Source organism: Nansenia antarctica (genome assembly GCF_963989245.1).
Source record: "Nansenia antarctica genome assembly, chromosome: 2".
Taxonomy (NCBI): domain Eukaryota; kingdom Metazoa; phylum Chordata; class Actinopteri; order Argentiniformes; family Microstomatidae; genus Nansenia; species Nansenia antarctica.
In genome coordinates this window covers 68,967,598-68,981,606 of record NC_137675.1, presented here as the reverse complement: position 1 = coordinate 68,981,606, position 14,009 = coordinate 68,967,598, and positions in this window count along the sequence as shown.

Sequence of the window (14,009 nt, the reverse complement as noted above, 5' to 3'; positions counted from 1 at the left end):
GTGTTGTCATCAGTGAATAGATGGAGATAGGTGTTGTCATCAGTGAATAGATGGAGATAGGTATTGTCATCAGTGAATAGATGGAGATAGGTGTTGTCATCAGTGAATAGATGGAGATAGGTATTGTCATCAGGGAATAGATGGAGATAGGTATTGTCATCAGGGAATAGATGGAGATAGGTATTGTCATCAGTGAATAGATGGAGATAGGTATTGTCATCAGTGAATAGATGGAGATAGGTGTTGTCATCAGTGAATAGATGGAGATAGGTATTGTCATCAGTGAATAGATGGAGATAGGTATTGTCATCAGTGAATAGATGGAGATAGGTGTTGTCATCAGTGAATAGATGGAGATAGGTATTGTCATCAGTGAATAGATGGAGATAGGTATTGTCATCAGTGAATAGATGGAGATAGGTATTGTCATTAGGGAATAGATGGAGATAGGTGTTGTCATCAGTCAATAGATGGAGATAGGTGTTGTCATTAGTGAATAGATGGAGATAGGTATTGTCATCAGTGAATAGATGGAGATAGCTATTGTCATCAGTGCCATTAGTGGGCCTGGACTCCAAATCTGTAATTCTTCACATTTTCACTTGAAATAACAGCAGTACTGTGGCATAACTAGGGAAACAAACATTCATCCATAATCCAACACAGACCCCAGCCACTTATCATTGATGTATTATTTAAAACTGAATAATATAACAGGATCATTAAACACAGTGCTCTGACTGCAAATATTGTTCACATGTAAATACCGTAGAATGCAGTCCAATACGTTCTTAAAACATTTGTTGAAAGTTTTATGATTCTAAATGACTCATTATTATACATATACATACTATATACTGTGTAATAATTACTTATCATTTTGGTCAAGCTAGTGACCACAGAATATGGGCTGTATACAGTCTTGAGAAAATGTATGCATGTATATGAAAATATATGGATATGATGTAAATGTATGTAAAGATGTAAAGGTGTAAAGGTATGATCTGATCTGGCCTGCAATGTGCGGACATCATTGACATGCCATAAGGGTAGTGTAAGCTTGCCAACACACAGAGAGAGAGAGAGAGAGAGAGAGAGAGAGAGAGAGAGAGAGAGAGAGAGAGAGAGAGAGAGAGAGAGAGAGAGAGAGAGAGAGAGAGAGAGAGAGAGAGAGAGAGAGCTTCACCCTAATTGATGGGACAGGAGCACAGTGAGGTGTAAATGCCAAGGTTGCTACACCCTGGGCCTGCATGCTGATGTTCCTCAGATGGTTGCCATGCTCGTCAATGAAGCATCATATCAGAGCAAATGACAGGGTGGCTTTCAAATTAAAAAATGCAGATGGCAAATTACTGTAAGAGCTTTTATTGGTGCATGACATGTGACTAAATTAGACAATTAGAATTTGACTGAATTTCGATATCTAAACACCTGGAAGGGGAAACGTTATTTATAATCCTTGATAGAGGACACATTCTGAAATGAGAAAATAACACAAGGAGTCTCCCCCCAGCTTACTTTATAAAGCTTCATTTTAAGTATGCAGTTGACGGGAAGGAAGAGGGTTGTTGTGAGGATTGTATTCAACAAGTTCATAGCACACATCTCTCTGCAGGAGAGCGAGTGGAAAGGAACATTCTTTGGCATATAAAACACCCCTTGCTGATCTTTAGAGCATATACAGTAGCTCGAGAAGTGCCATGCACTTTTAACACATCGCATTTCAATGATTTAAAAGCAGTGAGAGGAAGTGAACAGCCTCCCCCACAGTTTAATTCATGTCCATTCAAATATTCAACATTGATAAATGTGGAGAATCAATTTGCTGCTGCTGATTCCGTCCAACCGGCTGTTCATTAAGCCCCTTATGAGCATGCTATCATTCAGAGCACATTGGCTCTCTGCAGTAATGTGGCTGACTACTGAAGCCCTGGAAAATCACTCCCAGCCACAGAATCTCACTTGCCAGGTGAGGAGGGCACTTTGTTCTCTCTGCTTCCCTCTGCAGTAGGTAGGCCTACTCAATAAATCACACTACAACATTGGGTCTTTCACTAGTGCTGGTGGGCTCTTATGAATATAGACGAGAATGTCAGTAGTCATGTAAATACAGCTAGACAAATTCATGACATTCAGCAAACTTTTTGAAAAAGGGAAATTCTTTCTCTCTATCTTTTTTATTCTATGAAAGGATTGCAGACCTGTATGAGAACTGTCGGGGGGGGGAAATCATTTTCAATTATGAGGGCTTAATCCAAAGAGATAAGGTGCATGCATTGATTGTCCATTGAGACTTGCTTGAAATTGTAATTGAGATTCAGAGTTCAATTCAATTACAACTGGGTCAATTCAATTACAACTTAGTCCAATTCAATGACTAATAATACGATATTAAACACAAGATATTAAACCCAAATAGATATATATGAAGAGTAAGAAGGTAATTTCCGTCAGTGATCTTTCAGTTTACCTGACAAGCACTTAATAGTGGACAGATTCACTAGCTGAGTGTTTTTACTCTAGACATTACTCAACGTCCTCATATTGATGGGTCTTGCCACACTTGATTCATTAAAGGCTTTGAGAGGAGCTGGTAATGCACTCGTGGGTCTGATAAAGCCACAGTGTCGACATGTAGAAAAACTACTTGTGCATTGCAATGCAGAGAAGAGAGACATCCTTTCCTACACAGCAGTAGTATACTAGTGCTATGATCCCACAACACCTTATATTGGTTGGTGGTGGATGTTGAATGATCATTCCTCCATAGAGTGATGAAGGTCAAAACGTTTGTAAGAAGGCCTTTTACTTAGTTTTGTTTTGAAAAAAGGATGCAATTAAACCATTATGGAAAACTGGCATTCATTTGACTAATTTGAACCACTTGAAATAGATGAGACATTTACACCAGTGTGCAAAGAAACTGTTCAGCAATTTGAGAGGAAAGAAAACAATCCTTGTCTTTCTTTTGGGTCAATGTTCGAAAGCATGATTACAACTTGCACAGCAGTGTTTACAAAGGGGAAATAAATAGTATGTTAACATCAAGAGATATTCCAAGGCAAATCTCGACAAATATTGATTGCATAGTGTGACATATTATTGATCTCACTAAATGCAATATGCTAGTTAAAAACGCTGGAAGTTCATATTGCTCACTTCAAAGAGTTCCCAGAGAACGGTCTAAAGATGATGCTGGAACCAGCAGTTTTCAATATCAGCTTCTGAAATACACTGCTAGCTGCAAGCACTCCACATACACTCCATAAAGCACCATGACCTGTCACTCCACAAATTCCCACAATCCTTTGTTTGCTTGTTGACAACACACCTCTCTGCCCCCCTACCTGGTGGAGGGTTCTGTGTGTATTGTGTGCGTGTGCCTGAAGCGTGGGGCCTTCATTAGTGAGACACTTTAAAGTACCGGATGAGACAGAGCCCAGGCTGGGATTCCTGCCATGTCAATCACCAGAACAGCACAAGGGGACAGGGTGCTTCACAATCTCTATGCAAAGAAACACCAATCAATGGTAGGCAAAAAAAGATTAAAGAGCTTGCTTTTAAAGTGCGCCTTGCTTTGTATTGCACCGGGAGCCTAAACAAGGTGTACAGATTACCTGAGTGACATGGAGATCTACAATGACATGGAGATCTACAATATATATATATATATATATATATATATATATATATATATATATATATATATATATATATATATACATTGTCTTCTCAGAGTGTTTGAGCATTAAGGTAGAACCAGACGTTTCAGAGTTACAGTTCATAATTATCACACTACCCTTCCATCAGAAGATGAATAATTTACTAGAGTAAGTAATATGAAATGGAACTTAAAAGGTACTTGTCTTTGCTCCTGGGTAATCCAAATGTTTTCCTTGGAAACAATTGCATTATTTATGAAACCTTTGAAAGTTATAGCAGAGAGTGTGTGCACAAACACACTGCTCGCTGTTCCTCCTTGTACTGCACCATGCCTGGCTGGAGACCAGACATAACTGCGAACTGCTGTGCTTAAATCACACTTCCAGTGAGGATGGGAGATGAGAGATGTTCCCAAGTGTACGCCTCAAACACCTACCCTGAAAATCCATTATGTGAATGAGAAAATGGGTTTGCTGCTACACAGCCAATAGCAACTCGCCTGTCTGTAGGTGTGTGAATACTGTACAGTAGCTTCCAGTGTTGTAAGAACATGGAGTCTTCATGTTCATGACAAAGCTGTCGATGTGTCAGTGGAGATGCTTCCTTGTTCTGGAATCAGACTTGGCTTGTAAACTGTTGCCATTGTGGAGAGATAACACTACATTTCCACACAGGAGGTTTTAGCCCTGCCGTTGCTGCTCTTAGGTTTTCCGACACAAACCTTATGATTTACAGGGTTATTATGGTTGATACCGTGTGAATGCTGTGAATAATATTCTTTACAAACATGGAGGCAATGAATCCAAGGCCTCTACTACATTAAGATACTGTGTAAAAAAAAAAAGTGTTCAGTTGATCAAGAACGGCATAGTGTAATTCCACTTCCAGACAGAGCCATTCCCTGACACATCTTTCTGTAATGAATGTGGTGGACATTTTATTGTTTGTCTTTAAAATGCCTTACTTAGTGGAAGCTTGACAGTGATTTGTCACTGTGCTGGCACTGGGAAGCCGGTGCCAGGCTCATTAGAACAATGAATCCATGAGCATGCTAGTCCTGTCAGAGCCAGCAGGATGCACAGGTCCACAAATGGCTCGATTCCCTAATGAGTGCCCATTTGCTGCTTTCATTTAATTATTTCCCCATGCCTGCAATCAGTAAATACGCCTAAAAAATATCAACCCGGCTAATGGTGTGAGCTAAATATCCCCTTGAAGATATATTTATTGGTGTTTGCTTTAGACACGACTACCCGAGAGGAAACTTTGGAGAATAGAATGTTTGACCTTTTTCCCAGCTGGAACAATAAATGCTGATGATTTGTACCAGATTGGTCTAGTTCTGTTATCTCAGGACACATCCAATTAACATTAGACAATAATGAGCATCCATGGGATTCTAGTCATTTATTTGTAGACCAGCGGAGGCTGGTGGAGGCAGAAATCAGAGGACAGGCTCATGTGATGCACGGAATGGAATGAAACACCATACATTATAATGAGCCTATCTTCATTGTCTCTGAACTAAAACTGAGGAAACATCAAGTCTGTCCAAGTTCTACCTATGATTCAAGCATGTGTTCTGCTTTTCTGTACAGGTGGAGAACAGCATGACATTGACTGAACGTTGAGGTGTGGTGTGCATAATCTGTTTTATGTGACAGCCTATTGTGTTAACAGAATCACAATGAGAATTGTCATAGCGTATGTATTACTGACATAACTGAAGAAGCAATGTGTCAAGGCATGTTGGAAGATCACTGTTGTCTGTTCACAAATAACAAATGGGATATTTCTTTTTATCCTATTGGAAGATATAAATACATTCTAACTACTCAGTGTCAAACTGACATCATATTTTGATATACAGAGTTAGCTGTAGTGGAAGTGTCTCCACTAATATAGGAATGCTTTTACCGTGAGTACACCGAAGATTTTACTGGACTGTAGGTGGGGAGGGTTTGACAGGTAAACTGCAGGACGTGGTGAGAAATGGTGAGGTCCAAGTGAACTGAGCTACAGTTCACACACTCTCTAGGCTTCTCCTTAGATCTCTTGCCACTGCGATCCATTAAGCAGCTGAGATGTAAGACCGCAAATGAGCCGCGTGCGTCACCTGACTGATCCACACTGCCTGACACACGTCCATCACTCTAATGTGCTAAAGGGGCTCTGGAGGGATGGAATGCTCCAAGACATCCTCTGCCTTGAGTTATGATTGACTGGGGCCTGAACTTTGTTAAATATACTGTACAGACTGTCAGTGGGAGTCTACCTACTGTAGCAGTCCATTCTGTTATTCTCCTCTACTCTGCTTCAGCTCTTCCTCAGTGTACAGGCTGGATTGAATGTGGACTCAAACCAGCAGCACAAGATACCACAAGTATCTTGTTATCTCTGTATGCAGGTCATAGTTTCTCCACCGGAACTTACAAATCCTATAAAATCCCTCTGTGACAAATGCACCTTTCAGTTTGAGAATGCATTTGCCCTCTGCCTCAGGGGAGAGGACCTGCTTAACACACTATGCCCAGATGAAATTTGATATTGTTTGACTGATAACCATGAGACAGTATCAGATTATCAGAGTATCAGACCACAACTGTATCAGATTCCTGAGAACTGTAGAACTGTAGTCATTTAGCCTTACTGTCTTACGATCACCTCTATGTTTAGACGTCTGCAGCTGGCTGACATTATTATTTGATCATGTTTGATCTCCATCTTGTCAAATACATTTAATTATTGATGTTGAATACTAACATTAACAATACCAGCTAACGAACTACAGTGGGTGGACCAATGCATGTAGCAAAATTACAAGACAATGTTCAAGTGGTACTTACTTTAGAAGTACTCATCCAATAAGTATAGTCAATATCATTAAAGCAAATGTTAATATCATGCATCATTAATATAATTAATCTCAGTAAGTTAACTATGAACACATTCCTGTATTTGAATGGTCTAACATGACACTCCGTAGCCATTAGCCAACACACTCTTAACCACTTAAGAGAGCCCAAGCAGTTATGTTGGTCTGACACAGAGCCGACTGAGGTAGAAGCGTCCTGTGTAACACTGTCTGTCTGTCACTCTGTACTACTCCTCAGTCTGTGGACAGTAGGCTGACGCACTGGCCCTCAGATGGAGTCTGGAAATGTGAGATCAATGGCGGCACTGGGGAAATGGTGTTAACCTCAGGGAGGGATCTGCTAAAGGCGCTGTTGTCTCTGATCTGATAATGTCTGTAGATAGTGGCCCCAAGTCCTGTTCTCCAGTCCCGCATGATCCTCTTTTCCTTCTAAACTTCAAATACTTACAGTGCACTCTAAGCATGACAAATAATGGATTAGGGGGATTAGAGGCAGGCAAACATGAAAAGAACCATATGTTTTGAACCTCCTCCTGACCTAGATGTATGTGCATGCAACATGGAGATAAAGCAGCATGTGTGTCTGTGTGGGGCCACTGTGAGTGAGTGCATGCTGGCCAGAGCGGTTTACACGGGCAAGTGTGAGTCGTACAACTCAGTGTGTGGCAGAAATCAATTTACAAAAGATAATTGTACATTTCCGGAGGGAGGAGAGGAGGAAATGAAAGGCAATAAAAGAATGAGTCTACATCATTGTGCACAAATGGCGCTAATGAGGACGATGATCGTCTCCAAATGAATCCAATTATGGAGCTGTTATTCTCAGACATGGTGAATCTCCATGTATTCATGTGGGGACAGTTTGTCACCCAGGGACAATGAAAAGTTGTTGACCACATCACATCCAGTTGCTAATGAACTCATATCTTGCCAGACAGTTTGACAGCTAAATGGAAATAGACGCGAGGCATCCAGGAAACGCTCACCCTGGACGGTGTTGGCTATGCGACTCGTAGTGAAGTCGATGGGATTACCTAGGGGATTAGGAATGATAAGCACAATAACAGAATGGCTTGACAAGACCACTTTAATTTTACTCAGCTGTGTTTGAAACCAGTTGATAAAGGGAGTGGGAGTGTAGACTGCGAGAGCCTGATTCACACTCAGACACAAAATAATGGGAATGCAAGAGGGCACTGCAATATTCTACTGATTAGGAAGGAGACAGGAAAATAATTATGGATCGTCTAATCAACTCAACATATTCATACATCTGCACACCATCCTGACTTTCTATTTCCAGACCTAAAATCACTGTATGCACTGACATATACCTACATTTGAACTGGCCTTGAAATACAGTACTATCTCTGCAGGTAAGAATGTTCATAATACAAAATACGTTTTGATCTAACCTAGTTTAAGGAGTTGAGGAATAAGATAACATTTTCACAGAAATGGCAAATTGTGTTATGCACTTTAATTCTAAATGACCATTTTCAATTGAGAAATGTTAGCTTTTTTCATACCAGTGTCATGTGCTAAATGAGGACTGGTGGGGTAAAAAGAGGAGGGGGGGGAATGAAAAATGGCGGTGAAGGAGGGAAATGAACAGATGAGAATGTGGCCTGTAGGATAATAACTGCTGGGGGACCCACAGCAGAGCTAGCAGATCTCACATCACATTCTCAAGGAGAATCAACAAGGAACACCACAAACAGCGAGGCAGGGGCTTATCTTAATTCTGAGGGAAAGAAAATCCAAGATCCCATCCACGCTGACTCTCTCTAAGCGATGACGACAAGTAATTCAGACAAGTGCATGGGAGAGCTTACAGCTTGCAGCCGCAGCAGGGCATTTGTGAGGCCCTCAACACTCAGCTGTATCCACAGCAATTCAATCACAAGCACTCTGTGTCTCTAATACAGGACCACAATGGCCTGTATTATATAATACATAATGACCACATGAAATTCACACGGGGTGATTTGTTCTAGCAATTGATTCAACTCTGCAGGGTCCTCAGCTTCCACCCACATTGGTCCTGGCAGCTTCTATCATGTTGTCTACTAATTCCGAATGTCTTAATGTCGTACCTGGAACAATATCAACTGTAAATCAGGACAAATAATATGGTACACAGGGTGAGTCCAGGATAGTGCTGCAACAGGGAAGCAAGTTTACTGCTCTGGGGGCACATCGCTATATAAAAGCCAAAACCAATTGATGAAAATGGAGGCCAGAGAGGCTGCCAGGGGAGCTTGATGCTGACGTATCCACAGTGCATTAGAGCCGTTGGCACCTCCCCAGATTTGTGAGAGAGGGACTATTACATAGTTCTAAAAGAGCCCAATTTTTCCTCATTGTTGGCTCTTGCTTTTCAGTACAGTATATGCACTGTCCATACATTTATGGCTTTAGCACTATGCACTATGACATCTGGGTAGATGCCGAACTGTGTTTTGTTGTCTTTCTTTGTACTTGTACTCTGTCAATGACAATAAAGTTGAATCTAATCTAATATACCTCTGCTGCCAATTCAGAAAAAATCCTAGCATTAAAAAAACATCAGAGCAGAGACAATCATTTGTTAATGTGACATTGTTAGTGTGCCTGGAAAACCAGATGGAGCCAAAAGTATTGGGACATAAACTACACCAGAGGTAATTGTATAACCCCAGGCGCCAGTAGAACAGTAGTTCATTGTGTTCCATAGATTCACTTAGTTCACTTTCTTATACCTTATAGTCAGATGGTTCCTTACCCTGAAAATAGCCTATGGGCCAGGAAAAACTGTAATCCATGGTTCAGATTTGTTTAATTGCCACTACTAATTTCAAACAATTTAAGCCACCGCTAACATAAAAACAACAGGTGTGAATGGGTAAGGAACCATCTAATATAGTTTCACTTTTGGAAGTCTCCCTACAAAATATGGGGACATACGTACATTGGGGACATACTCTTGAGGACATACATTGTTTATATACAGTGTCTCATAACTTTTATTTCTGTTATACACACAGGAATTGTAAAAATAAACAATTCAAAGGCAGACTGAGATCTTGGGAGTGCCAGAAATGAATTTCAATAATTACCTAATAAAATCCACCTAATGCATACAGTAAACACCTATGATCAAGAAATAATAACTGTTTAGGCAGACAAGAAAATGTTTGTGACCATAAAAATATAGATATATCATATAGCAGACCAACATATTAGTCACAAGCATGGATTTCATTGTTCCTCAAATCAAAAGAAACAAACAAACATGTTTTTATTCTCAGATGAACTAGCATCAAAAGACAACCCTGTGCTGTTTTAAAGACATGAATATATCTTTTTAAAACAGTGCAGAGAAAGCAATACATTTCTCAATTCATTGTATGCTGTGTGAAGACAACAACGAGACCAACCCCTCTGGCTGTGTTTCTAAAGAGATTGGTTTCATTCATATCTTTCAAAGGAGGTTTTCAAGCTCCAACTTGGCAAAACATAATGGAATAAACACAGGTGGACATGAAATGGCAAATGGCAAAGCATTTTCAGGTACAAAACTAGTGCAATGTCCCCTGCAGTCCAACAAACATTGCCAACAGAACAGGAAAATTGGACTTGCCAAGAGAAAGGTTATCTTTAAAAAAAGTGCAGTCAGACAAAAAACAAGCACGAGTTGCCTTGATTTAAGATATTTCATCTTACTTAGATTTACTTTTTGCAGTATAGAAATACACTTGGTCCTTTTAGTTAGCTAGTAAAAAATTGTAAGTAAAAGCAAAGTAACACTCTGTACAATGAATGTGTGTAGAAAAGCACTGTGTCGTCTTCTCTTTTATGCTGATTCAATCAAATATTCTTGTGTCATATGACACACTTTACCTAATTTCTGTCAAACAGGTTTACCACATACAAAGTTGACATGACCTGTAATGAAAGTGGAAAAGGTGAGTAAGCTCAAAGGAATGTGTGTCTACAGTATATGTCCTCATAGTAGAAAGTGCAGGTGAAGGCTCGGGTTCTGGGTCTTGAGGGAAAGTCTGGGAGCAGAGCCTGTTGCATATTTAACCATACGTCTACTCCTGCAGGGGCATTGGTCATGTTATTTTCTAGCATCACCTTTGTACATACAATACAGGGCTTAAGCTACTGTATGTAGGCCTGACCAGACACTGAAAACACAGAGGTATGTACTATATGTATATTCAAGATATATATAGTAGACGTAGCACCGGCCCAGCATAGCTGGAAAATAGTGGAGATCCCTGAACAGCTAGAGTAATGAGAAGCTAAAGAAGAAGACCAAACATCTCTAATTAAAAGTACACAGGCATAAGAATGTACCACCAAGGATAAGCATTTAGCCTGAAAATCAGATTAGACAGTAAAGGATACAGTTGTCGAGCTTAAATCTAAAAAAGAAAAAAAACAGGGTGTAGAGCCCAAGCATTGCTCGTGTTCTCTCCCCCTCACAGATATCAGGTTCCTAAGGTTTGGCATCTGGCTAATGTGGATTTATATGGTGGTCAGAGAGGATTATACTTCCTAATCAGACCTAGATCTTAAAGGGGTATCAAAGAGAATTAATTGGATTTTCAGCCTTTTCTATGCCGAGATTATTGTGCCAACCTAATTTCTGTGTTACAGATAATTTTAGAGACCCATATGTACCATACATTTCCAGGGATGTGTTTTGCCACAGTATCATTATGAAATGAAGTCATGAATACACCCATAACATAATGTATTGGTTGAATAGGTTAATTCAAAGGTCAGACAGTACATCTTCTAATCACAATAACATTAAATAATAAGTAAGTAATTAAATCAGATTTGGTTCATTATCATTTCGGAATATGATTATGGTGGATAATACAATGATGCACTTGTCAACCCACAACCTGACCTGGGTTACTGCCTATGAGGACAAACACTGAGGTTAAATGTTTTGATGCTAATAAGTAACAGGAAACCCCTGGCAATGGAGGGGTATATGTGAAATACTATAGTGAATCATAGGGGCTAAACAATATGCATTAACACAGTACTTCAGTAGAATTGAGTAATGATGATCACTGTATTATTTTAAAACATTTTACATCTCTCTCTCTCTACAGAAACCAGATCCCAAGCACTTCTCTCCAGCTTCTAATCTTGGAAACCTCACACTGGACACACTCTTATATATTCAACTTCTTCCCCATCTCATGCTGGCTTTACACAAAGACCCAGGTGGTCTTGCTAAAAAAAAAGTGAGACGCATAATTGACATGCAGGATTTACACAGATCTCCATATTTATCTGAGGGATAACACCTCACAGACTCTGCAATCTGGCACCCTAGATCCCTCTCTCTCTCTCTCTCTCTCTCTCTCTCTCTCTCTCTCTCTCTCTCTCTCTCTCTCTCTCTCTCTCTCTCTCTCTTTGTCTCTCTGTGTCTCTCTCCTTCTTTCCATGCTCTGGTCTCACAGTGGGTGATCACCAGGCTGAGCTGATTCGGCCTGAAAGGCAGCACTGTTTAATGAGCAGTGGAGGGCGTGTGAGTGAGGAGACAACAGGTGGACCGTCAGTTTGATGCTGCGCAGCTGGGGAAGCACCACCATTTTTGCCAGCTGTCGGCCCAGATAATAATCATTAAAAAAGGATCTTTGTAAAAGCCTGCATGCTGCCAAGATGTTTGTGTGTTCTTGCATCACATGCATGGTAGGAAAAATAAGTTACAGTATAATATGCGCATGGTGTTTCCCTCTGGTTTAGTGACACTGCCTCTATCATGGCAGTTGCCCATATGTAAATATTGAAATGTATTTGGTTCACGGATGCAAAGCACAAGTTAGCATAATCTATGCAACAGCACTCTCCAAACTTGGCACAGATATAGATCGACTTCATTGCTCAGGGCACACAGAGTATAGTGAGTTAAATTGATTTAACTGAGTTGGTGTTGCTCTGTGAAGTTATTGCCCTGAAGGCCGAGTGCTGTGTCCACCTTCATTACTCTTCAATCCATCATCATCCAAGGAGCCACCTCTTTGGAAATGACTAAGCTGTAGTCTACATGCTTGTAAAGATCCAAGCCAAAACATTGCCAAACTGTTTACAGAAGGAGGCAAAATAAATGGATTCTGTTATTGCAGGCTTAAGTATATTTACTAGAAAGACTTGCGGAACACTTGATTGACAGTACTGCAAAACACAATAATACAGTACTGTGCAACAAACTCATCAATCAATCATGGTGTATTTTGAGTATACCAACACTGAGCACAAGCATAATTGTTGAAAAAAGACAGTTATTCTTTCTAAAGAATAAAGGTGGTGTTTACAGGATATAATTCCCAGAATATATAGGGAAAGCAATGAAAGAAGTTGCAAAATCAAACCATTTTGACTTGAAATTGAAATTAGAGCATTGGAATGAAATTCATATTGATAATTTGCTTCATATACTGTATGTGTTTGTGAACTATCAAGTAATGCATGCAAAGAAGCTCTCGAATAGAAGTGTTATTATACTGTACACTGTGGCCAGCAAACAGTGTGAACGCTGGCACATTTTAATAAGTAGATGCTAGTATGTTTGCTCCAAGTTTAGAGGCAGTTTCTATGGTAACAATGCTCTCTACACTCTCTTATTGGCAATCGGTACATTTCTCCAGGATTACCAATGAAAATATGTTTTATTCAAACTCTTGCACATAAATTGTATGAATGATTTAAAACAATCTCCAGTCTTTAATAATGAGTAGACACATGTGCTTAGGTAAGTACAAAGCCTCAGCCAGCCAAAACTCAGATTTATGGTCTGCCTTGACAGAAATGCTTAGAGGCCCTTAAAACATAGAGATGCATTAAAGCTATCTTGGCAGCTGGTGCAGTCTGCAGTCAATAGAATTTAAAATACATTTTGCTTAATTATCTTCTTGCCTTAAAATGCAATATTTGGTCTTAGAATAGATTTCAATTTTGCTAACACAGATCTTACCAGAGATGTATGTCCATGGCTTTAAAAGCCACAAATAAAGTCTCAGAACTAAACGGGCATTGATGGCTCTTGTGAGTTCGACCCCTTCATCCAATACTGATGCTCTGCTATAGACCAAAGGTCCCTGATAGAAGCTCAACACAGATGCCATGCTTCCCAATTCTGTTCATATTTCGGATGACTGATGATAGCATGGTGCATGCTAGAACTGTCCCCACTGTTTACTGCCATGCCTCCTCTTTAACCTCATCCATCAGAGGGCTGTGTCCAAGCATCTCATTGACCAGAAGAGCACTCTTGATTGGGCTTGAAACAAATATTCATGAATCATAGTTTTGTTCCGTCGAAATCCATCTTTAGAGAGGGAAAGAGCCACTTACGTAGAGGCCTCCGATGGTTAAACATATGTGGGGCTTAACCTTCCCTGAGCAGATGTGAATGATTTATTCTATTTCATCAAATTAAAGCACTTTGTTCCACTGGCCT